The sequence below is a fragment of the Ahaetulla prasina genome, chromosome 3, assembly GCF_028640845.1.
Source record: "Ahaetulla prasina isolate Xishuangbanna chromosome 3, ASM2864084v1, whole genome shotgun sequence".
In the NCBI taxonomy this organism is placed as follows: Eukaryota; Metazoa; Chordata; class Lepidosauria; order Squamata; family Colubridae; genus Ahaetulla; species Ahaetulla prasina.
Genome location: NC_080541.1, coordinates 186,184,403 through 186,208,865, shown reverse-complemented (window position 1 = coordinate 186,208,865; position 24,463 = coordinate 186,184,403). Strand labels below are relative to the sequence as shown.

The 24,463-nt window shown below is 39.3% G+C and overlaps 1 long non-coding RNA gene across 1 annotated transcript in view; it reads right to left on the bottom strand.

The window, feature by feature from the left end:
- LOC131195559 (uncharacterized) overlaps window positions 1-9,865 on the bottom strand; it is a 114,005-nt gene extending 104,140 nt beyond the window's left edge. The window contains exons 1-2 of the long non-coding RNA XR_009154481.1: window positions 9,728-9,865; window positions 2,898-3,017 (exon numbers count right to left, since the gene is read on the bottom strand). This is a non-coding gene — a long non-coding RNA (uncharacterized LOC131195559). The remainder of the gene's footprint in view (window positions 1-2,897; window positions 3,018-9,727) is intronic.
- Between the last annotated feature and the right edge of the window lie 14,598 nt (window positions 9,866-24,463).

Genomic DNA, 24,463 nt, shown 5'->3' with positions numbered 1-24,463 from the left:
AATGCACACTCCTGTTGCGAACCTTTAATAAAGGTAAATAGAACCCACTCCTGATTCAGAGGCTAGAGCTAGTGCACAGTAGAGTGGCATGGATAGTTTTAGGGGCACCAAGAATGGCCCTGTTAACACCACTGCTCCATGAGCTGCATTGGTTGCTGGTCTGCTTCCAGGAGCAATTCAAAGTGTTAGTGATCACCTTTAAAGCCCTTTATGGCGTGGGTCCAGGTTATCTGATGGACCTTCTCACCCCACAGAGATTGCCCTGTCCCACTCATGCCAGCAGAGGAGGCATGCTGCAGGTTCCCTCAGCCCAATTATTCTGACAGGCAGGGTCCAGGAGGAGGGTCTTCTTTGCTGTTGCTCCTGCCTCTGGATCATCTTGCCCCCTGATGTGATGTTGGTCTCTACCCTCCTGACCTTCATAAAAGCCTAAAGATCTGGCTCTTCCAATTAGCTTCAGGGCCCAATGCAGGAACAGCATAGTGGAACTGGTTGATCGAGTAACAACAGATTCCACCTCCCCCTCCCCCATTCCACCTTCACTCTCCCCATATATCTTTGATTTTAATCTTTGGTTTTAATTTATTCCTGTTAATGCAGATATATGTTTATGTCTGTAAGCTACCCAGAGTTACTTATAGTAAGATGGGTAGCCAATAAATCTTTATAAATAATAAATAAATATCGGAAATTAAGAAATAGGACATTTTCAGATTATATCCACTTATTTAGGATAGTTAAAACAAAAATAGAATCTGAAAACCTCCATAAAGAAAAATGGTGTCAGGCACAAGGAACCAGGAACAGGAGTAGAATTCAAAGCACTATAAGTTTATTACATGCTACCTATACACAAGAATCTGATCTACTAACAGTCAAGCCAAATTGGAACTAGATAAGGGTCAGTAGAATTCAGGCGAGGGGGGGCTGGACTTAGGTCTCTTGTGGGAACATAAGGATTCCAAGCTGGTCATGAATTTAACCCACAAGTGGTGTTAAAAGGGCAAAAGTAGTTCAGTGTATGTGTGGACAGATTTTTTATCATCAATAAATGACCAGGAAAAAGATTGTTGGATTTCTAAGTGTGCAGCTCTTACCATCCACTTACCATATTTTTACCATCCACTTACCATATTTTCTGGAGTATAAGATGCATTTTTCCCCCTAAAAGAGGGTGAAAAATTAGGTGCATCTTATACACTAAACGTAGCCCCACCCACCTGCCGGCCCGCACCCACCAGCCTCTGTGTGTCCTCTCAAATGGAGCTTTTGGAGGTTGCAAAGCCTCTCAATCAGCGTCCAAAAGCTCAGTTTGAGAGGCTGCCTCTGCAGCCTCCAAAAGCTTCGTTTGCAAAGGAGCTTCTTTTTGCAAAGGAAGCCTCTCAAACGGACCTTTTGGAGGGTGAAAAAGCAAGATGCAGAGGCCAAAATGGCAACCCAAAACAGCTGCTGCCTTGTCGGATCGGTTCCGCGTTTCCGCTGCTGTACTAACTGCAGTGCCCTGCGACGATCCGCTGCATTTTTGAAGCTACGTATCTGCCCCAGCGAGGCGCATGCGTGCTCACAACCAGCAAACTGTTGAGAACAGCTGATTGCGGTTTTCCAGGAGGCCAATCCACCTGCCAATCAGCTGCTCATGCTGAATCAAGCTAATGTGCTGAAGCTGACCAGGCTTTTTGCTAAGGACGCTAGCCAGATGAATACCGATGAATGCTGGCAGATTTTTTTTTTCTTATTTTCCTCTCCCAAAGCTAAGGTGCATCTTATACTCCAAAATATACAGTAGTTTGTGGCTCCTCTCAAAAAATATGCTCTGAGTTACCATGTAGTAAGATGAGCAGCCAATAAATGTAATAATAAATAAATAAATGCTAAGGTTGGGAAAAGAAGTGAACATGAATCAGTCAGTTTAGCACAAGGTCAACCACTAGACCTTTGGAAAGACTGCAGAAAATCATTATGGGATGCACTGATGTTACTAGAAGGTTTTCTCCTCTATTTTGCCTTAAGGGATGGAGTTCTTTCTTTTCAGAAGAAACTGCTTCTATCCCCACTATTTAAAATTTCCCCCAGTCTCTACAAAATTAGCCTTTCCCGCCAAAAAAGCCTTTTTGACTTTGAGGTCCAGTAGAATTAAATGACAGGATGAAAGTAGAAGCTCCCAGATGCAAATTGCTTCCATTAATCAGAATTCCAAAAATGAGTTAAAATCACATAGTTAAATTTCAGAGGCAAATTTAAGTATGCTGCTTATTGGAGAACCACATACATTTTTTTAAAAAAAAATCAGTGCATGGGTAACTAGTAATGATGAACAGCATTTTGACAGCTTTAAGAATAATTAAACAATGTGAAACATAAAGTAATCAGTTTTATATTCATTTCCACTATCAAAAGTTCTTGTTACCTCATGCAGAAAAAGGTTACCTTGGAGCTATATCTCATTCATGGGCTTATCAAATGTTGGACCAGATGTTTAGTCTAGATTCAATATGACTCTGGTCATGTTCCTATGCTACAGTTCTTTCACAGTTTTTCAAGCAATTTCCAGAGTAGCTAAATTCATTCTCCATCAAACTCAAACCACTACAAATCTCTATTCCTAAAAAAAATATCACTCTCCAAAAGTAAGAGAAGAATATTTCAATCAGTCAAGGATTATATATATTCCTAAAGTCCCTGCCCTCTCATTAGTTGTTCATACTAATCAAGCAAGAGCGTTAAAAAAACACCTCCTTTCATTTGATGTTCAATAGCAACAGGAGTGAAAGTCAATGTGAATAACTTCTATTGAAGCAATAAAATATTTGGCAATTAAACTATTAGCATTTACAACCCCATAAGGAAAAAAGAAAACCTGCTATAACAGCTACCAAAATGTATTTTTTGTCACTAACCTTTCATTACTGTAACTGATTCTGCAACATAAAAGTGCGCTGCTTTGCAAATTCTCACTTTTTTCCAGTGTCCAGGCGATTTATGACTTCATATTCCTATGAGGCACATTTAGGCGCTTCCTGGAAGACACAGATTCATATTCTGTTGAAGGGAGACATCCACCTTGCAGAAATCTTTCTATGTACCATCCAGCAAGAGACGGTTCCATCCAACAAGAAAGGCTTCCTAAAGACTTTTCTTAGTATCTAAATACAGAATGTAATTCTGAAAATATTGCTGGAGACAGCTTTATTCTCACTCGTTTAGAAAAATCATGAGAGCTATAATTCCATGGGAACTAATTGTTAGATAATCTCTCTAAAGTGTTTTGAATGACTAGGAAATACCATATCTAAAATGACGTATTATAATCTGTGCTGTGCATATTCCTTTAAGAGAAATTGCCAATGCTACAGTCCTATTCCTACTTACCTGGAAATAAAATTTATTGATTTTATTAGAGCTAAGAAGGGTTACTTTTGACTGACTGTGAGAAATAGTTCTGGTTGGGTAATACATCATGCTAAAATTGGCTGCTTCAAGTCAAGATGAATTGACTAAACCATAGTTGTCTGTATTCACCTCAGTGGCTGAATTTATACTACAGACTAAGTGAAAATCAAGTAAATAACCTTATTGCAGAGTGCATGAATGCTCTGAATTTAGGACGTTGATTTCCTATCTCTGAAGATATCATATGGAGCAGTGGATTTCTTATTGTCTAGAAGTACATAATTAAAAATGAAATCAATTAGTGCAACATTCTTTAAAGACTCCAATGTTCAAAACAGGAGAAAGTACTGTACTTCTGAAACTGCTAGGCAGATGTGTCTATCAACACCTTCTTTGGTTTTAAATATCTGTATAAATAGATGAGAAAGAAAGGGAGAGAAGAAGGGAGGGAGAGGGAGGGAGGGAGGGAGGGAGAGAGAGAGAGAGAGAGAGAATTTGATTTTTTTAAATTTTTAAATTTTTAAATTTTTAATAATTTTATTGGGGTATTTTAGTATCGGTCAATTTGACGGTTTTAATTCGGCCATTTATTGAATATGTATTTTAATTGCTATTTAATTTTGTATATTTAATTGTTTTAATCTTGGCTGTACACCGCCCTGAGTCCTTCAGGAGAAGGGCAGTATAAAAATTTAAACAAACAAACAAACAAATAAACAATAATAGCTGGATGGATGGGTGGGTGGGTGGGTGGATGGGTGGATGGAGGGATGGAGGGATGGAGAGAGAGTGGAAAATGCATTATCTACCTCACAAATAGGATGTCACATTTACCTAAAAATAGAAAACACAGAAGAAACCAGGGCCAAAAGACCAATTGTACTACAAGGGTAAAGTTTATAGCATGATAACAATTATCCTACTATTACTTCTAATAAATTTTGTAGGGTTCTATGCAGGGGTGAAATGTAAAATTTGTTACTACTGGTTCTGTGGGTGTGGCTTGGTGGTGGTGGGGTTAATGTGACTGGGTGAGCGTGGCCAACATTTTTTTTTTACTTTTAAAAGCATTTTTTCTACAACCTCTTCAGCCGAAGAAAAAATGCTTTTAAAAGTAAAAAAAAAACCCTCTCATGATCACGTGGCTCAGCTGGGCATGGGCAGGGGGGCGCAGGGATTTTTGTTAACGGTTCTCCAAACCACCCGCCACCATTGCTACCAGATCGGGTGATCTGGTCTGAACTGGGAGCCTTTCACCCCCGGTTCTATGGCTTTTCAGAAGCCTTTCTTCCCTGGACCATTAAAGAAGAAATTGGCTAGAGAACTGCACCTTCATAACAGAATAACAGAGTTGGAAGAGACCTTGAAGGTCTTGTAGTCCAGCTCCTTATTCAAGCAGGAAACCCTACCATTTCAGACAAATGGTTGTCCAATCACTTCTTAAAAACCTCCAGTGTTGGAGCACCCACAATATCTGAATGGAAGCTGTTCCACTGATTAATTGTTTATACAAACCTATGATGAGTTTCTAATGCTCTGAAAGTTAGAAGGGAGGAGGATGAGCAGCAGCGTGGTAGATGGACTCAGTTGCAGTGACAATGAATGCACCACTGAGAGACCTGAAAGAACAGATTAGAGACAGATGGTCATTGAGAAAATCTATCTGATTGCTAAGAATAGAAAACAACTTGATGACTCAATGATGAGACCACACTAGGAATGTCATGCATTGTTCTGGTCACTGCATCTTGAAAAGGATATTAGAGAGTAAGAAAAGATGGTAAAAGAGATAACCAAAATAACTGAGAGGGAGGAGCAATGCCTATACAAGTTCCTAAAGCAATTGGAGCTATTTAATATGGAATGAAGCAGAGTAAGAGACATGACACTGTTGTATAAAATCATGCATGACAATGAGGAATGAGAGAATTGTTTTTCTTCCTCTCTTAAAATATTAAAGGTCATCCACTGAAATTAAATGCAAGGATTTTCAAGGTCTAGAGAAGGAAATGCTGTTCCATATAGTACAAAGTTAAACTGCAGAATTTATTGCCAGCAGTTGGAATACAATAGCGGCACTCCGTTTGGATAGCTTTAAAAGAGTGCTATTAATGTTGTTGGATATTAGTGGGTCTTTTTACTACTTTTTGAACATAGGTAGCCTTAAAGACAGGTTGTTAGAAACTTATCCAAGTGAGCTATAGATTTGCCTTCCCAAATTTTGCTGTAAATATGAGAAGATAGCAATAACAATAGTACTTAGACTTATATATCACTTCATAGTGCTTTACAGATCTCTCTAAGCAGTTTTCAGCATATTGCCCCCAAACATTCTGGATTCACCTTTGATGACCCAGGGCGAGGCACAGAAACAACACAGCCAGAGAATAGTTCTAACTCCCCTTTATTGCTCCAACTTTCCCCCAAACGTCCCCACATTTACTGCAAGTCCTGGAGCAAAGCTCTCACATGCATCTCAGACAGCCTCTGGCTGTGAGTAGTCCAGTAAGCAAAGTTAGCAAGGCAGCAACCAAGGCAAGAAGTCCAGCGAGGCAGGCAAACTGGGCGAGACACATAAGACAAAGCACAGCAAAATCCAGACATCTGCAACTGCACGTGAGCCTCCATGGATTCAATGCTTATTTCTCATTGAGTTTCCCTGTGCTGATCCTGCCTCCTCTCCATTTTTCGTGCTCGGGAATTGGGGGAGGTAATTGTGCTTAGCACCGGAGCTCCATTGCTCCTCTGCTCCATTGCCTGCCCTGTCCTTCCCCCTCGCCTGGTCCTCTTGTGCCCCCTTTCCCTTGCTGGTGATTCTTCCGAGGCCTTAGGGACCTGGGAATGCTTTGTCCTGCTCCTCCGATCATTCTTCCATTGGCCCAGAAGAGAATCTCATGAGGTTCTTGACAATTATACAAAACTTCTACCTATTTTGCTCAGCCTCAATTTATGGGTAGCTAATATTATGTAGACTTCTCCAGTTGTTCAAAGTGCCTAAAAATGTCATCAACATCAATGGAGGAACGGATACTCTTCCCAGCAATGCCTTCATATTCATCTTTGAAAATCAGATGTTAAGTAAACATAGATATCAGATAATGGGCAGAGTCTTCTCCTTGTCCACTTCAATATGTATTTGCGCAATACTCATTTAGTATACATCTGCACAACACATGAAAATAATAACTGAACTCTAATAGGTAAGAAAATACATTATTAGGTACTGATATATTACTACAGGAGTGAAGATTCAATGGACTTCCAGGTACAGCTAAACAACAGTTCTCATATCTTTTCATCCTGGACTGCAATGGCAATGGCTAAGATGAACTGGAAATCAGCACTATTAATTACTGGCATCCTCACATAACAAAAATAGTTTCCCCCATTTTAACTTACTTCTTAACAAGTACCCAAAAAATTACCTCTCCTTCCTCAAATTATCAACAATAACATATCCAGCCTATTAAAAAGATCAGCATCAATCAAAATGGCATAGAAATATCTAATAAATACCTTTAAATTCAAAAGTAAAATTTCAAGCTAGGAAATATAAGAGCCATAAACTTGATTTCAAAAAATCATTTCAAAAACATTTCAAAAATGTTTGTTCCCATAAAATTATAGAACCTTGTGATATCTTAAAGACTAATCAACTTTATAATTATATGATATTTTGTAGGTTAGGATGGAGAGACAGAAAAACATTCATATGGAAAAAGACTGTTACCAAAATATTCAGGTGCAATATATTCAAGATCTCAAGGTCAACACCCCCATGTTCATTTGGGCCAAAGCAAGGTAAAACAATGAAATAATTACATGATCTTATCTGCAAGTGTCAGGTACAAGACAACAACTATATTTTTCACAAGTTTGAATTACCTAACTTGTTAAAGTCCATTAGTTCTATCAATTGTGGGCTCTTGGTTAGACTTAGTAAAACCAGAGATTTTTCTGAAGTTGGTTGATGCCTTTGGTGCTGAAATCTTAGGCTCGTTCTTGAAAACAAAGTGGATTGTCTCAGTCTAACTGGAAATATATTAGTAGCAATGGCAGGCAGGGTTGACAAACCGAATCTAGCCCAATGACTATATTTTCATATCTCAGTGTAAAATAGCAGTGAACCAACAAACCAGCCATTTAATGCAGAATTTAATTGGATTTTGTTACTATGTTAGATGTTTCCAATCTTCAAATGTCTGATTTTCTCATAATTAAACTTATTTGTTGACTCAAAGATTTCAGTATACCTTTCTGAATATAATACACTGTATGTATAGTGTCCAGTTACAAATTTAATGTGACTCAAAGAGGAAAATTATGTTTGGAATACAATGTTATTCACATAGATTATGCAATTGTAGAAAGAGTTGTTAGGACTGTCAGGCTATTTCACTTCAAGAACCCATAACTGTATATTAAAAGAGGATTTTAAAAAAAATAATATGGGCATTTGCAAATAATTAGGATAACTAATTTTTCTCCCATGAGATAAAATAAGAATGGTTAGTATTCTGCCATGAGAAATGTCAGGACACATGAAATCAAACTAAGCTAAGAAAAAATGATTCTATTACATTCTCAGCATAGAATGATGCCATGTAAAGAATTGTAATCCAATGAGATCTCCTGTTCCAACAATTTTTACTTTAGCTTATTTGCTCAGGTTAAGTCCAATCACATCGACAGGTTTTTGTCCATAATCTCATTAGATTTGAGAAGAACCGTCTGTTCCATCCATTACAACTCAAAGGCACATTTTCCATTAAAACAGCTAATACTTCAAACACATTTCTAGACAATGTGCATTAAGGTCACAAGGTGAAAAAAACTAGATAATGGGCTGGCATAAAGTAATGCACAGCAAAGCCTTCTTGAAGCTGGGATGGAGGCGGGAATCCATTAAAAGGATACTCAGCTTTCTTGATATAGCCTCATATTTTCAAAAACTTTCCCTTTATGTTTGTAACTTTCTTTCATCTCACTTTCAATGCTCATATTTAATAAATTCCTGGAAAAAGACATTGTAGCTCTTGCAGTCAAGAGCTGCTTATCTCAGTCTGCATACCATATATTTTTCATGAAGAAAGTCTCGTGTTTGATCTTTGATTTGTCCAGGGAAAATTAGGAAAGATTCTTCTCTGAAGCCCAAGAAAATTGCTGCTGGTCAACACAGAAAATAATACCAGAACCAATAGTCTGCCTTGGAACACAGCTTCTTGTGTTCACATACCATTATTTAATATCTGGATTCTTACTATGTATATAAAAAAAGAAAGCTATAACATCCTTGTACACTTTGCAACATTGCTCTACCTACAATAAATTCTGATCCTCTGACATGGAAAATGAAATGGTCACATATTTTCCATGTCCACCATGTTTTGGAATGATGTTTGACATTTAGTGAACAAGTAAATTATATTTTGCAGAGATAGAAAACTTGATGTGGCTGCCTTTAGCTCATTTTTTTTTTCATTCAGATAAGTTGCTAAAGCTTATGAGTTAGGGTTACATATCCTTTTCTTACTGAACTTGAAATCATTCAAGTTATTATTGCTTTTAAATTATTGAAGATTTTTATATCTGAAATTCAAATGCAAAAGCCAAAGTGGAGAGATTACTAAGCAAAAGTATGATTTTTAAAAACTCCATAATCTTAATCATCCTATAGCAATACTATAATCATTAGCACAGTATTACAGGACAAAGTCTAAAATATTAAAATAATATGTAATTGTTCTAGTTTATCTTTTATTGTTCACAGATGCAGCAATAAGCGGAAAAAGAAAATTAGGCAAGATCAAATACAGTACTTATAGAAAATGCTATTTTTTCAATGGGTGATGGAGATTTAGTTCAATGGATCTGGTAGCTTGGAGAAAGTGGTTTAATGAGATTTTTTTACCAAGTAGCATATAAAAATAGCCAGAAATGAACCAGACAACCAATGAATACCAAAGTTAATGGCATGAAACAAACCTTTTAACTAATTTATCCACTAGGATTTCCAGGGCAGGTCAGCATAGGCATGCACAATCTGAAGTCCTAGGGATAAATGCAAGTTCTGTTTTTCAAAGTGCGGATACAATTTTCTGAGTTCGTTTAAAACTTATCATTGGACTATTGCTGTTTTTACCCTACATCATTTCAGGAATGTTACCTAACATGGAAAGAACTGCAGGCTTCATTCCTTTGACTAGTTACGCATATTTAATTCTAGAAGGAAATCTGGAAAATGACCAAGTGCTTGCAATACACACCGAGGTATAAAGAGTAGTGGAGTTTTATCATTTTAACTGATTTCAAATGCAGTTAAAGTAATCACGCTTACCTGTAATCAGGGGTGAAATGCTGGCTGAGGAACTCTGGGAGTTGAAGTCCACAAGTCTTAAAGTAGCCAAGGTTGGAGACCTCTGATCTAGTCCAACCCTGCTCCAGCAGGATGCTGTTAGTGAGTTTCTGTCTTTTGATCCCCCAAGTCACATAGCCACGCCCACCCAGTCACATGACCCTCCCCCAAGCCACGCTCCCAAGCCATGCCCACAGAACCGGTAGCAAAAAATTTAGATTTCTTATTTATTTATTTATTTATTTATTTATTTGTCATAACAATATATACAAGCGTTACATAAAAGGTTATAAATATATGAACGTATATATGAGGAGAAATGAGGTACTAAAAACGTGTATATACATAGGGAAAGAAACAGTAGGACAGGAACGGTAGGCACGTTTGTGCTCTTATGCACGCCCCTTTAGAGTCCTCTTAGGAAAGTGGTGAGGTCAACCGTGGACAGTTTTTGAGTGAAACCTTTGGGGTTATGAGAAGAAACCACAGAGTCAGGTAATGCATTCCAAGTATATACAATTCTGTTACAGAAATCGTGTTTTCTGCAATCTAAACTGGAACGGTTGACATTGAGTTTGAATCTGTTTGTAGCTCTTGTGATATTGTTATTGAAACTAAAAAAGTCATTGACAGGAAGGACATTACAACGGATGATTTTATATGCTAAACCCAGATCCATCCCAAGCCTACGAAGTTCCAAGTTTTGTAGACCCAAGATATCAAGTCTGGTGGAATAAGGTATTTTATTAGTTTCAGAGGAATGGAGAATTCTTCTCGTAAAATACCTTTGGACACGCTCAACTGTGTTGATGTCAGATATATGGTAAGGGTTCCAGACAGGAGAGCAGTAATCAAGAATTGGCCTAACAAATGTTTTATATGCTCTGGTCAGTAGCATGGTGTTTTTTGAAAAGAAGCTACGTAAAATTAAGTTGACAACTCTTAGAGCCTTCTTAGCTATGTAGTTGCAGTGGGCTTTGGAACTTAAATCGTTAGATGTAAAACTCCAAGGTCTTTGACAGGGTGGGGTCATCTGCGAGGCAATGTCCATCAAGCATGTACTTTGTGATTGGGTTCTTTCTTCCAATGTGCAAGACTGAGCATTTACTGGTTGAAATTTGTAGTTGCCAAATTTTAGACCAGGCAGATAGATGATCAAGGTCCTTTTGAATTGTGGATGCATTGTCAGTGGTGTTGAAAAGTTTGACATCATCAGCAAAGAGAACACAGTTACTTGAAATATCAATACAAAGATCATTTATATATATTATAAAGAGAGTAGGTCCAAGAACGCTGCCTTGAGGAACACCACTCTTGACAGGAACAGGATTTGAAAGAGCATTACCAATTTTAACTATTTGTTGTCTGTTTGACAAAAAAGCAGATATCCAGTGGTGTAAGGGTCCTGAAATGCCATAGGATTTTAATTTTAGGAGAAGTTTATCATGTACTACTGAGTCAAAAGCTTTGCAGAAGTCTATGTATATTGCATCTATTGATTTACCTAGATCAAGATTAGTAGTCCATAGGTTTTACAGTAGAAGTTGTAGATTGCATGATAATTTTTCCTGAAGCCAAATTGTTTATTTGAGAGAAGGTTGTGCATTTCTAAGTGTAAGGTAATGGATTGGTTGATGATGGATTCCATAACCTTGCAGGCGACGCAACATAGGGAGATAGGTCTATAATTATCAACTAAGCTGGGGTCGCCTTTTTTGAAAACTGGAATGACTGTGGCTAGCGACCAGAGACTGGGAAGGGAACTGGTTCTAAAGGCTATATTAAAGATTATACTTAGGGGTTCTGCTAGATTACTAGAGAGTTTTTTTAAAAAGTAAGCACAAAGACCATCAGGTCCAATGGATAGAGATGGCTTCAATTTACTTAGAGCTTTACCAACATTTTCTTCTGTAAAATCAACAATTTCACCCCGCCTGTAATCATGATTAAGTTTACACCATTGACACATCTAACTTGCCTCTTTGTTTGCAATTACAATGAGTCTTGCCAAATCAGAGTCCAATCATATACGTTCAGAGCATTGCCAAATTTAACAAGTTCATGTTGGTTTGGATTCAAACTAAATTAATTATACTTTTCTCACTGATAGATGTGTTCTAATCTGCATTGCCAGAATTCTCATGGGATAATATTTCATTCCCAGTGCTGCTGCAGATAAAAGCTCTTCCCTGTGATATACTCGTTCTGCTAGGCTGAGAACAACCGAAAAGAAATTGTTCCAGAAAAGAATATCAGTTAATAAAATCTATTCAACTGCAACTTGAAAGCATTAATATTTACTGGAATAAATTTCTTGGTGGCATTCGTCATTGTAAAAATAAAAAAAACTATAAACCAATATGTGTTATGAAAAAATGTATAGGAGCAAATATTCTGGGAAGAAAGAGACCCATTTTACCATTTTAAAAAATCAACCTCATTCAAAATCTTTTTATCATGCAGATTTGTTTCCCATTCTCCATCAGTGAAAGTCCCTCCCTCCTACTGAGTCTTCTTCCTGCTCTTTGTTTAAGTCATTCTAATGACAACCATTAACACATAAAAAAGCACGTCTATCTACGCCCACCTAGTGAAGAAGTAACAATAGAGTACCTTGCTTTCAACTAATCTTTGATATTATGCTTATACTGCTTGTGCTGACATTTTCAGATCTTTGATGTTATCAAATACAGATAGATTAATGGAACAATTAACACAAATGCAATGGCCTCAGTCAAATGGTTTATTAATTCTTATTCTATCTCAAACTAGCATATAGGCCACAACAGAACTATTCTCAGGGGTCTCCAACCTTGGCAACTTTAAGACATGTGGACCCCAACTCCCAGAATTCCTCAGCCAGCTTTGCTGGGAGTTGGAGTCCACAAGTCTTAAAGTTGCCAAGGTTGGAGACCCCTGCCTTATATTATAGTTGAATGAAAATAGCTCCAGCTTTATATGTCACCAACAGATGGCAGTATTGATGTGCTGGAAGCTCTTATGTGTTTAATAGCATCTCTTCTTTCATTTAATTGGTGTAAAAAAGGTTATGTTGCCATTTTTGTGAAATACAACCTTATGATGGGTACCTTCATAAGCAATGTACCATGATTTATTTATTTTCAATCTATATCATTTTTATGAAAGAATTTTTAACAATAAAAAATTTAAGAAAGAAAGAAAATAAAAATTGTGAATAGATAAGAAAGGAATATAAAAAAGAAAGAAAAGAGAAGAAAATATTATAAAAGAACTAGCTTCTAATCTTCTTAATAGTTATAAATGCATTTAAATTTTACCCCTCCCCCCATTTAAATTTTAACTGCTAAAGAAGCCTTTCCAATTGAAATTCACTGGCAAATTCAGGATGTTTATGGTGATCACTGTTAATATGATCAGGGGATAGATGCGGAACTCATCAAATTTGCAGATGACACCAAGCTGGCAGGAATAGCCAACACTCCAGAAGATAGGCTCAAGATACAGAAGGATCTTGACAGACTTGAACATTGGGCGCTATCTAACAAAATGAAATTCAACAGTGAAAAAAGTTAACAGTGAAAAAAATAAGGTTCTACATTTAGGCCAAAAAAACAAAATGCACAGGTACCTTGCTCAATAGTAGTAACTGTGAGAGGGATCTTGGACTCCTAGTGCACAACCACTTATATATGAGCCAGCTGTGTGCAGCAGCTGCCAAAAAAGCCAACACAGTTCTGGGCTGCATAAACAGAGGGATAGAATCAAGATCACGTGAAGTTTTAGTGCCACTTTATAATGCCTTGGTAAGGCCACATTTGGAATACTACATTCAGTTTTGGTCACCACGATATAAAAAAGATGTTGAGACTCTAGAAAGAGTGCAGAGAAGAGCAACAAAGATGTTTAGGGGACTGGAGGCTAAAACATGAAGAACGGTTGCAGGAACTCGGTATGCCTAGTTTAACGAAAAGAAGTACTAGGGGAGACATGATAGCAGTGTTCCAATATCTCAGGGGCTGCCACAAAGAAGAGGGAGTCAAACTATTCTCCAAAGCACCTGAGGGTAGAACAAGAAGCAATGGGTGGAAACTAATCAAGGAGAGAAGCAACTTGGAACTAAGGAGAAATTTCCTGACAGTTAGAACAATTAATCAGTGGAACAACTTGCCTGCAGAAGTTTTAAATGCTCCAACACTGGAAATTTTTAAGAAAATGTTGGATAACCATTTGTCTGAAATGGTGTAGGATCTCCTGCCTGGGCAGAGGTTGGACTAGAAGACCTCCAAGATCCCTTCCAACGTTGTTGTTGTTGTTGTTGTTGTTGTTGTTGTTGTTGTTGTTGTTGTTATTGTTATTATTATTATTATTATTATTATTATTATTATTATTATTATTATTATTATTATTATTATTATTATTATTATTATTATTATTATTACAATGAGAAAAGTTGATATAAATCAACCTGATTAAGAACAGTCAGCAGATCACTCAAAGGGAAACTGCTGTCAAGCCTGGCATTTCACAGGAATGTGTGGGTCATGTTATTGATGTTCTCCAGTTTTGGAAGATTTGTTCAAGATAAATTCCTTGCATGCTGACAGCAGAGCAGAAAGTTTCAAGAGATGAAATTTGCTAGTAGCTGTTGTCATGCTATAAAAATAAAGGTGAGGAATTTCTTCACAGCACTGTGATAGCCAAAGAAACATGGACTCATCATTATGACCCAAAAATGAAACCTCGGTCTATAGAATATCATCATGAAGCTTCACTCGAAAAACAATAAATTCAAAACCCAAGCTTTGGGCAGGAAAAGATATGATTAGAAATTTGGGGAATACAGATTATATAACGCATATACATTTCCTTAAAACTGTCACTGCTCTCAATTCAAAATGTTACATTGCCAGACCTAAAACTTTGAAATTACAAGCAAAATTTGTCAGCAAACAAAGGAATTTTTACTGCAACATGATAATGTTGAGCATCAGCTCTCAAGAGACAACTGTGAAGTTGGCTCTCACCATTTTATTCCATTTGCCTTGTAGTCCAGAGTTGGTGCCGTACAATTTTCAGCTTTTTCCAAAATTGAAGTTGTATCTTGTGGACAACTGTTGACCCGAATGAAAAGATGAAACAGACTGTGAAGACCTGATTCAAGAGACCAGTATGGAATTATTCCATTGCAGCTGTAACAATCTGCATCGTTGGCAGAAATGTGTACCGAACAGCGGAGATTATATGAAAAAGTAAATAGCAAATAGTAAAAGTAAAATAAATTATTTCACTCCAAGGATTATTTTCTGTATTCAAATATCCCTATTCAAATTGAAATTATGGAGACTGAGGAACTACTTTTCGTTCAGTCCTCATAACATCTCTTGTTGCTGTTGAAGGATTAAATGTCAAAATCCTTAATTTGCTGCTTTTGAAACAAACATTTATCTGCTATCTAATAAGGATTGAAAAAGGTGTGATTAGGTCGTCCAGAATTTCTTCCATTTGAATAATCACTAAAAGAACAAAAACAATGAAGGCTTCAAAACACACAGAAGGAGATCTATTGATTATATTTAGGGGAAACGATTATAGAAAGATTTTGGTCCTGCTGAATTTTTCCCTGAATAAAAGCTATATAGCAACAATCATTTCAAAAAGTTATTATGTAAATCTATAAGGAATATTGTGGATGGATTGTGGATCCACTTAGTTACTATATAAAGTTAGAAGTTCAATTCCTGGTAACTTCATGGATACATCCATGTAGGTTTTTAATAATACGAAATAGTTTCTTGTGTTTGGCTGATGACTTTATACTTAAACCTAACCTATATTCTCTATAGGTATGACCAACACTTTGTATATTTGAACTGGCAGCTAGGGTAATGCTTAAGTACAGGTATCATATAGTCTTTGAATACTGTACTTTCTCAGTACAAAGCTGAATTCGTAGCAGCTGAAGCTTCTTGACTAGACACAAAGGCAGCTTAAAGTCAAACCTGGAGGTTATCCAAAGGTACATCAAATATTGACAATTACTCTTTTCCAGAAAGGGATGAATTTGTCCATTAACTGAAACTGATAAGAAGCCCTCCTGGCTTTTCTCCCAATCTGAGAAACTAGCAATATTTGGGTCCAAACTGCATGCTTGGCCTTTATAGGAAACTGTAATCCCTGTGACCCTTCACAATGAGTAGATCTACCATATTTTTTGCTCCATGAGACACATTTTTCTTCCTCTCAAAAGTGGGTGGAAATGTCTGTGCATCTTATGAAGTGAATATGGGCGACAGGCAGCAGTGGTGAACAGTAGCAGCGATCCCACCGCCTGAAACAGCTGATCAGCAGTATTCTGGGAGGCCGATCCCACCACCAATCAGCTGCTCAGAGGTGAAAGCTCCAGTGTTCCATGGAGGAGGCAGCAGACATGGAGGAGGCAGGCTGTTTGCTATTTGCTGCAAAGACGCTAGTCAGATGAATACTGGATGGACGCTGGGAGCCAGAGGCAGATTTTTTTTCTTGTTTTCCTCTTCTAAAACTACGTGCAACTTATGGTCAGGAGCATCTTATGGAGCGAAAAATATGGAACCTTGTTTGGATTTAGTTTAGCAGCATATGCATGATCAGAATAATGAAAGAAGGGGCATGACATGGCTCACAATCTCCACAGCATTGTACCCGTTTTGAACAATGCGTGTAGAAAAGGAACAGGACTTACACAATGTTACTACAATGCAAATTTCCTCAAACTGAGCATCCTCAATGGCTCATTCAGTTCAATTTACTATCCTTTCATCAAATGCATTACTCACTATGTGGAGCCTTCACAATTATTGTCACAGAACAACATCGTCTGATTATTTCCCTCAGTGATTTCATGTGGATCTTGGAAATCTTTGGAAACAGAATAGAGTCTTGAGGATGTGGTGAAAAAATTATCAAAGGAATGTTAATAACTGGAGAAGATCGACAATTGTTTTATTATTTCAAAGCTAGTGGGTTGCAGTGAATCACTGGTCATTAGGCAAGACCAAATGCTATATGGATACTTAGTTACTCAATTACTGAGCATGCACATACTCTTAAGAAACCCTCAATGCATAGAAGAAACTGCTTTACAAGAAAGTGAGTTAACGAGTAAGTTTTAGTTTGAAATTTACCCAACAAACAGGAACAGAACCACTGCTGAACTATACGTCCTATTCCCAAATCCCAATCCATTGTTGGTGGGTCCAAAAGCCTCTGAGAGATCAAGAAGAACCAACAAAATCATAGCTTCTCTGTTAGTCCCCTAAGATCCTCCATCACATTAACCAAGGCAGTATCATGAACTGAAATTGATGGAGAGGTGGATTTCAGCAGGTTCTGACCAGTTCTGGAGAAATTTTGTTCAGTTCAGTGGAAATTTTGAGTAGTTTAGAGAACCGGTAGTAAAAATTTTGACTGGCTCCACCCCCATCTATTCTCTGCCTCCTGAGTACCAGCTGATCAGGAGGAAATGGGGATTTTGCAGTACCCTTCCCCTGCCACGCCCACCAAGCCACACCCACCAAGCCATGCCATGTGCCACCAAGCCACACCCACAGAAACAGTAGTAAAAAAATTTGAAACCCACCACTGAATTGATGTGATCTAATCATACAAGATGAATTACCAAACACCCCAGAGTTAACTCTATATTCTGAATGGTCAGTACGAAGATAACCTACGTCTGCTGCCACCGACTGCCTCCCACCGACCCGTACGCTCCCACAGAGAGGGACTCCTTAGGGTGCCGTCCGCCAGGCAGTACCGGCTGGCGACACCCAGGGGAAGGGCTTTCTCTGTGGGGGCTCCCACCCTCTGGAATGAGCTTCCCCCAGGACTGCGCCAACTTCCTGACCTTCGAACCTTCCGCCACAAGCTTAAGACACATCTATTTATTTATTTGTGCGGGGCTGGCCTAGGGTTTAGTTTTTAAAAATTAGTTTTAAATGGGGTTTTGTACTATTTTAATCGATATTTTTAAATTTGGCCTAATGCAATAAGTTTTTTTAAAATGTTGTTTTAACTTGTATTTATTCTTATGTTTTTTATGTTTTATAAGGCTGTAAACCGCCCTGAGTCCTTCGGGAGATAGGGCGGTATAAAAATTTGAATAATAAATAAATAAATAAATAAATAAGATAAATAAGATAAGAATTCTTATTTATTTGAGGAATGACAATATTAGATTAGCTGTAAACATCAACATTTCCTTGAAGGAGGGGTGTGTGTATTTTGAACCAAGAAAGATGGGGACTACCACCAAAACAGAATGTACTGGGTGCTGATCCTGATCACCAGCAGTGAATACGGGTGAATCAAGAGAGAGGCAAGGCAAGTAAATTGGTCACATGTGCTAAATTCGCACTGGAAAATTTTCCTCCCCTAATACTCCCTATGTTGTCTCGGTAGGGAAGGAATCAGGCATTCTCACTTCATAGGTATGTTGCATACAGATGAGGAATCTTGCTTTGGATTGACATTAAGTGCAAAAAGCCTTCTCCACTGGACTTTTTCCTAGTTTAATTCGATTCTCTAATAGAGAGCAAAAAATGCCTTGCTCTTAGCAAAACCCTTTCCTCTCAATTGGCAGGAGACAGAGATATACCTGCATCTCCAGTTTTAAAATGAAGAAAAGGTGAAAGGAAGGAAAGCAATATTCCTCATTATATCTCCTGGTACTGTAACCTGTCTTGTTGTCATGCCAACAGAAGAGCATCAGAATATAGTTCTGATACACTGAATATGGCAGATGTTATATTGATAAAAACAATAGAAAATTGTCACTTGCCTGATGATGAAGAAAAAAAATTAAAAGTCAGTTTAGGGGAAAACAAACAGGCTTAGAAATGGTAAATCTGTCCAAAAACAATAACTTTTTTTTTTTTTGCTAAATACTTCTTTTAAAAGGAAAGCAAAGCCTACACCCTTGAGAGTAATACATTGCATTTCACCTAATTAAGGACAGAAAATTAGAATCTGCAGAAGAATCTGCAGCTTATCTTGAACCACTAATATAATAAAGAAACAGATAGGAGTTCCTCTAATAATATGAAAAAAAAAGAAGAAAAATGCTGGGAAAGAAATGTATGTGCACAAGTGACCTTTGTTAATAACTAATGCATTGGCTATAGCTGCAAACTTTATGATTAAACTACCTGGCTCAATTTTGGAGATTGGCTTTGCTTTTTTTCTCTCTTTCCCTGTCCCACTTCATCTGATGGAAAATTCTAGGAAACTCAGATGTTTGCATGCTCTTTTGTGGTGTTTTGACATATGATAAAAATATTCCCTCAAGTATGTGCTTTGACTTCCCTCCTCTACAGTTCTACCCACCAAAGCTATTTTGTGTTAATATGTTCTAGTAGATGCAATTCTTGAGGTGAAACAGTCAATACAGAGAATGCAGTGAATTCTTCATGCACTGTTTACCTCAACATCCCATGAGGGATCCTGTGTCTTTTCAATACTTCATTGTCACTATAAAAATTCAAAGTTCAAACTGTTCTTCTTAATACTTTTGGTCATGAAACAAACAATATGTTAAAAAGTTATGATATTTATGTAATTACTTACCAAGCACAACTAAATTATATTAAAGTAACCAAAATATCTTTACTATCCCCAAGGTATGTCACAACTTTTGAGCACCCTTAATGTTTGGAAATTGAAAGTTGAAAAATTTGACACACCCTACAAGGTGGAAGAGTCCATTTTCTAATATAACCTCAAGATAAATCACAGGACGTTAGTATAGGTAGTCCTCGACTTACAACAGTTTGTTTAGTGACTGTTCAAAGTTACAACAACACTGAAAAAAGTAACTTATGACCATTTTTCACACTTACAATGGTTGCAGCATCACCATGGTCACATGATTTACATTCAGATGGTTGGCAACTGCTTCATATTTATGACAGTTGGAGTGTACTGGGTCATGTGATCACCTTTTGTGATCTGACAAGCAAAGTCAACAGGGGAAGCCCGTTACTATTTAACAACTGCAGCGATTCACTTAACAAATGTGGCAAGAAAGGTCGTAAAATGGGACAAAACACACTTAACAAATTTCTCACTTAGCAACAGAAACATTGGATTTCTGTTACAGATTTACAACGTGGTTGTAAATCGAGGACTACCTGTAACTTCATAACAGTTCAGTTCAAAGAGGTAGAGTAAGTTTTAAGGAATTATCCCTAGGTCAACTAAGGGGATCAAAATAAAGCCTTTTGATTATGCAGGAATGTTCTATACCAGGGCTGTCAAACTTGTGGCCCATAGGCCAGATGCATCATGCACTGGACACACCCACACCCGGTTTAGTAAAGTTTTGATTCATCATGTGACACCGCCATGACAACATGAGTTTGACCCCTCTGTTCTGTACTGAGATCTGTATTGATATGGACGACAGATGGCACTGAATTACTTGTTCTCCTTTCTGCTGAACCCTTTAGTACAGTGATGGCTAACCTTTTTGCTGTGGTGTGCCAAAAGCGGGGGGAGCGCAGGGAGGTCATGTACATGCGTGCCACACCTATAATTCAATGCACCATGCACCCTCCACGCATGCATGTGTGACCCCCCCCACACTCTCCCCGCTTTGGGCATGTGACAGTAAAAAGGTTATCGGTGGGCCTTGTAGGCCTGTTTTTCACCCTCCCCAGGCTCCAGAGCCTTTCTTGGAGCCTGGGGAGGGCAAAAACGGCCTCCCGCCCCCAAGGCCAGAAACAGCCCATTTCCTGACTTCCGGTAGGCCCAGAAGGCCTGAAAACCAGCTGGCCGGCATGCATATGCGCACTGGAGCTGAGCTAGAGCAACACTCACGTGACCACAGATATGGTTCCACGTGCCACCTGTGGCACACGTGCCATAGGTTCACCATCATGGCTTTAGTATGTAGAGCAATGGTGGGTTGCTCCTGGTTCTGTCCAGTTCTTTAGAACCGGTAGTAAAAGCAGCAGGAGGCTCCACCCACCAGCCCGGATGTTATAATTGACAATCTGCGCATGCGTGTGGACTCCCATTCTGAACTGTAAAGGTAAAGGAACTCATCCCTGCTGTATAGGTCTCTCCCCAGTCTGAAGTCAAACTGCAATCTTTTTTACTACTGCCAGGCTCAAAATACAGAAAAAAGGTAGGGAACATCATTAACCCGCCTGTGTTTTCCCTCCAGCTGAGCAATAAAAAGGCATAAAAATATCTGCAGTGAAGTAGGCAGTACATTCTTCAGATATTAGTGTCACAAAAATCCAGATAGTCACTTGATGGCAACAAAGAAATGGGGGGGGACTCTTTCTTGCCATCTAGTGGCTATCTGGATTGCTGCAGCCCACATTTTACAAGAATTATTCCGAAGAGCAGCTTCTGGTCTTATCCAAGGAAAAGCAGGGTACTTGCCTGCTATTCACTGAACAGCCTTATTTTTTTAAGGGTCCCTTGCATCTATGAAAATAGGCATTGCTGTTTTTAAAATATGCACAATGTTAAAGCCACAACATAATTTCTGAGATTGTTAAAGAAGATGTTGTGCTTACACTGAATCCAAAGCACAAATTATCTGCAAAACAAGCAGAGCATTACAGATCACAGCATTTATTCAAAACATGAAAATATTAGATAGCAGAGTTGCCCTTAGGCTGAGAGAAGAAGAAAAATTATCTCATTACTATCAATGGCAGGGAATTGAAGGCTTTGAAGCCTTATCCAAGCCTCACCTAGAGACCATTGAAGAAGTTCTTATAGAGTCCCTTCTTAAAAGGAAAGTCTTACTGATATGTAGGCCTTTACTCCTAAAAGTTCTGCTTTTAGTTTTGCAAATGAGTACACCATTATCTATTCTTGAATTCTCTTATTAAAAAGGGTGGAACCAAAACTTGGGGAAGAGAGAATTCTTTCATTTTCATGGTGGGATTGTCAGCTCATCTTCAAGATTTTTAGAAGGAACAAGGAATCTTGTTTTAATACCTCTGATAAAATGGATTCCTGATTTTTTTCCTTTTTTAAATGGTTTTGAGCTCTTTCAAGAAAGGGCAGGAAATTAAGAAGGACAACTAACAAGAGAGATGATTCTATATTGTTGTTGTTAGTTATGAAGTCATGTCTGACCCATCGCGACCCCATGGACAACATTCCTCCAGGCCTTCCTGTCCTCTACCATCCCCTGGAGTCTATTTAAGCTCAGCCTACTGCTTCAGTGACTACATCCAGCCACTTCATTCTCTATCGTCCCATTGTTCTTTTGCCCTCAATCTTTCCCAGCATTTGGCTCTTCTCTAGTGAGTCCTTTCTTCTCTTTAGGTGGCCAAAGTATTTGAGTTTCATCTTCAGGATCTGGCCTTCTAAAGAGCAGTCAGAGTTGATCTCCTCTAGGATTGACTGGTTTGATCACCTTGCAATCCTAGGGACTCGGAGTCTTCTCCAGCACCATAGTTCAAAGGCCTCAATTCTTTGGTGCTCAGCCTTTCAAGTTAATTTGAATGTTCATGTATACAGGGTGTTTACAAAGTTCTTGTACAATTTTAATTTTAGCAAATTACTAAGTAAAAGTGTTAGGTTCGGGAAGTAACGAGGCTGGAGACCAGGGTAGTGACAACAGCTCTTTAATATAGGGTGAACCCAGCAACAGGCTGGGGGAAAAACCTCTCCTTTTATACAGTTCTGGTGGAGGCTTCGACCAATCAGCAACGTGCTGATTTCCCGCTCAAATATTTAAAGGTACAAACATGAATACATAACACTCCTCCCCTCCCAGAAAACACTTTGCCTCTATTTACATATTTATTTACATGTTATTTTTCGACGTAGTCACGCAAATAACCTGGGCGTCTCCTAGTTCTTTCTGACCTGCGCGGTTCAGTTCTGGGTGGTGTTTTGAGCTGGTCGGAGGGGCTGTTGTCTCCTCCCAGCTCTTTCTCTGGGCCAACGGGCTCCGGATTATTGGCCGACTCTTTTTCTTGGCCATCCGGCCTTGGATTAATTTTGGAACTTTCCCTGCTGCTTCCCTCGGGGACCTGATGGCGTCGCTGGAACTCTGGGACCTCAGCTAAGTCTTGCGCCTCCCCCGGGTCATTGTCAGCTGTGGATTCAAATTGGTATTGGTCATGATCTGTTCCATTTGGTTCGGTTTGATCAGTTATTCGTTTCCTTAACTGATCTATGTGGCGCCTCCACACTCGGTTGTCGGGTAGCTCTACCACGTACGATTTTGGGCCGGTTATCTTTATTATTTGTCCTGCGAACCAACTAGGGCCGTCCCCATAGTTTCGGGCCCACACCCGGTCGCCTATGCTCATTTCCCTTGTCTTTTCTAGTTCCCCCTTGTAACCCTCGGGTGTGTAATGGGGTTCAAGCGTCAAGTGGGCACGGAGTTTCCGTCCCATTAGCAATTCGGCTGGGCTTTTCCGGTGGCCGTGCTTGGGGTTCTGTGTTGGACGGCTAGGAAAAGTCTATTTTGTTTGCCAGTCACCTGGCTTGAGCCTGACACGCCTCCTTAGCGCCCGGACGGAACGCCTGCAAGGCCATTCGACGCAGGGTGGAAAGGCGCAGAGAGGGCATGTCGGATGCCTTCCTCTGCCAGGTATTCTTCAAACTGGGCTGCCGTGAATTGGGCTCATTGTCGGACACCAGAGTGTCCGCAACCCGTGAGTTGCGAATAGGTGGCGCAGAGTTGCGATTACTGCTTGGCCGTAGTGGATTTCATGATTATGATCTCCAACCATTTAGAAAATGCATCCACAACCACTAGGAATGTTTGGCCATGGAAAGGGCCAGCAAAGTCAATGTGGATTCTTGACCAGGGCCCTTGGGGCTTTTCCCATTCTCTGACTGGGGCCGTTGGGGTAGAGGTCTGGACTCTTGGCAAGCTTGGCATTTCCTACCCTCTCAGCAATCTCTGCGTCCATGAGTGGCCACCATACATAGCTTCTAGCTAACCCTTCATCCTTACGATCCTGGGTGACCTCGTGGAGGAGGTCCAATACCTTTCCCTTAGCTTATCAGGAATTATTACACGATCACCCCATAACAGGCACCCCTTGAGCCGAGAGCTCATCTCGTTTCTTAACAAATTCTTTGAACTGCTCGCCCGGCGCTGACACCCTCTCTGTACCCAACCGAGTACAGTCCTTAGCACTATGTCCCGGTATGATGCCCGAGCCACTTCCTTAGATGTGACTGGGCCAGAGTCCAACGAGTCAATAAGTAGGATGGGCGTCCCCGGAGTGGGGTCTTCGGTCGCCCCTGGTAGTGGGCATCGGCTTAACGCGTCTGCATGCCCCACTTCTTTTCCTGGTCGGTGCTGCAGCTTGTAGGAGTAAGCGGCTAAGAATATAGTCCAACGGGTCAAGCGTGGCGAAAGTGCCACAGGCGTTGGGCGGTCGCCAGCCAGTATCCCTAGTAGCGGTCTGTGGTCAGTCACGATTTCAAAATTCCGCCCAAAGACATACTCGTGGAATTTCTTGACCCCTGACACAATGGCTAGTGCTTCTTTGTCTAATTGGCTGTAGTTCCTCTCTGGGGAGGACATCGTTCTAGAGTAGAACGCTATGGGGGCTTCTGTGCCGTTTGGAAGTCTATGGCTGAGTACAGCCCCCACCCCATAAGGGGAGGCATCGCAAACCAGTACTAGGGGTAATGAGTCGTGATATTGGATGAGCAGGCTATCACTTGAGAGCAGGTTCTTTACTGCTACAAAAGCCCTATTTTCTGACT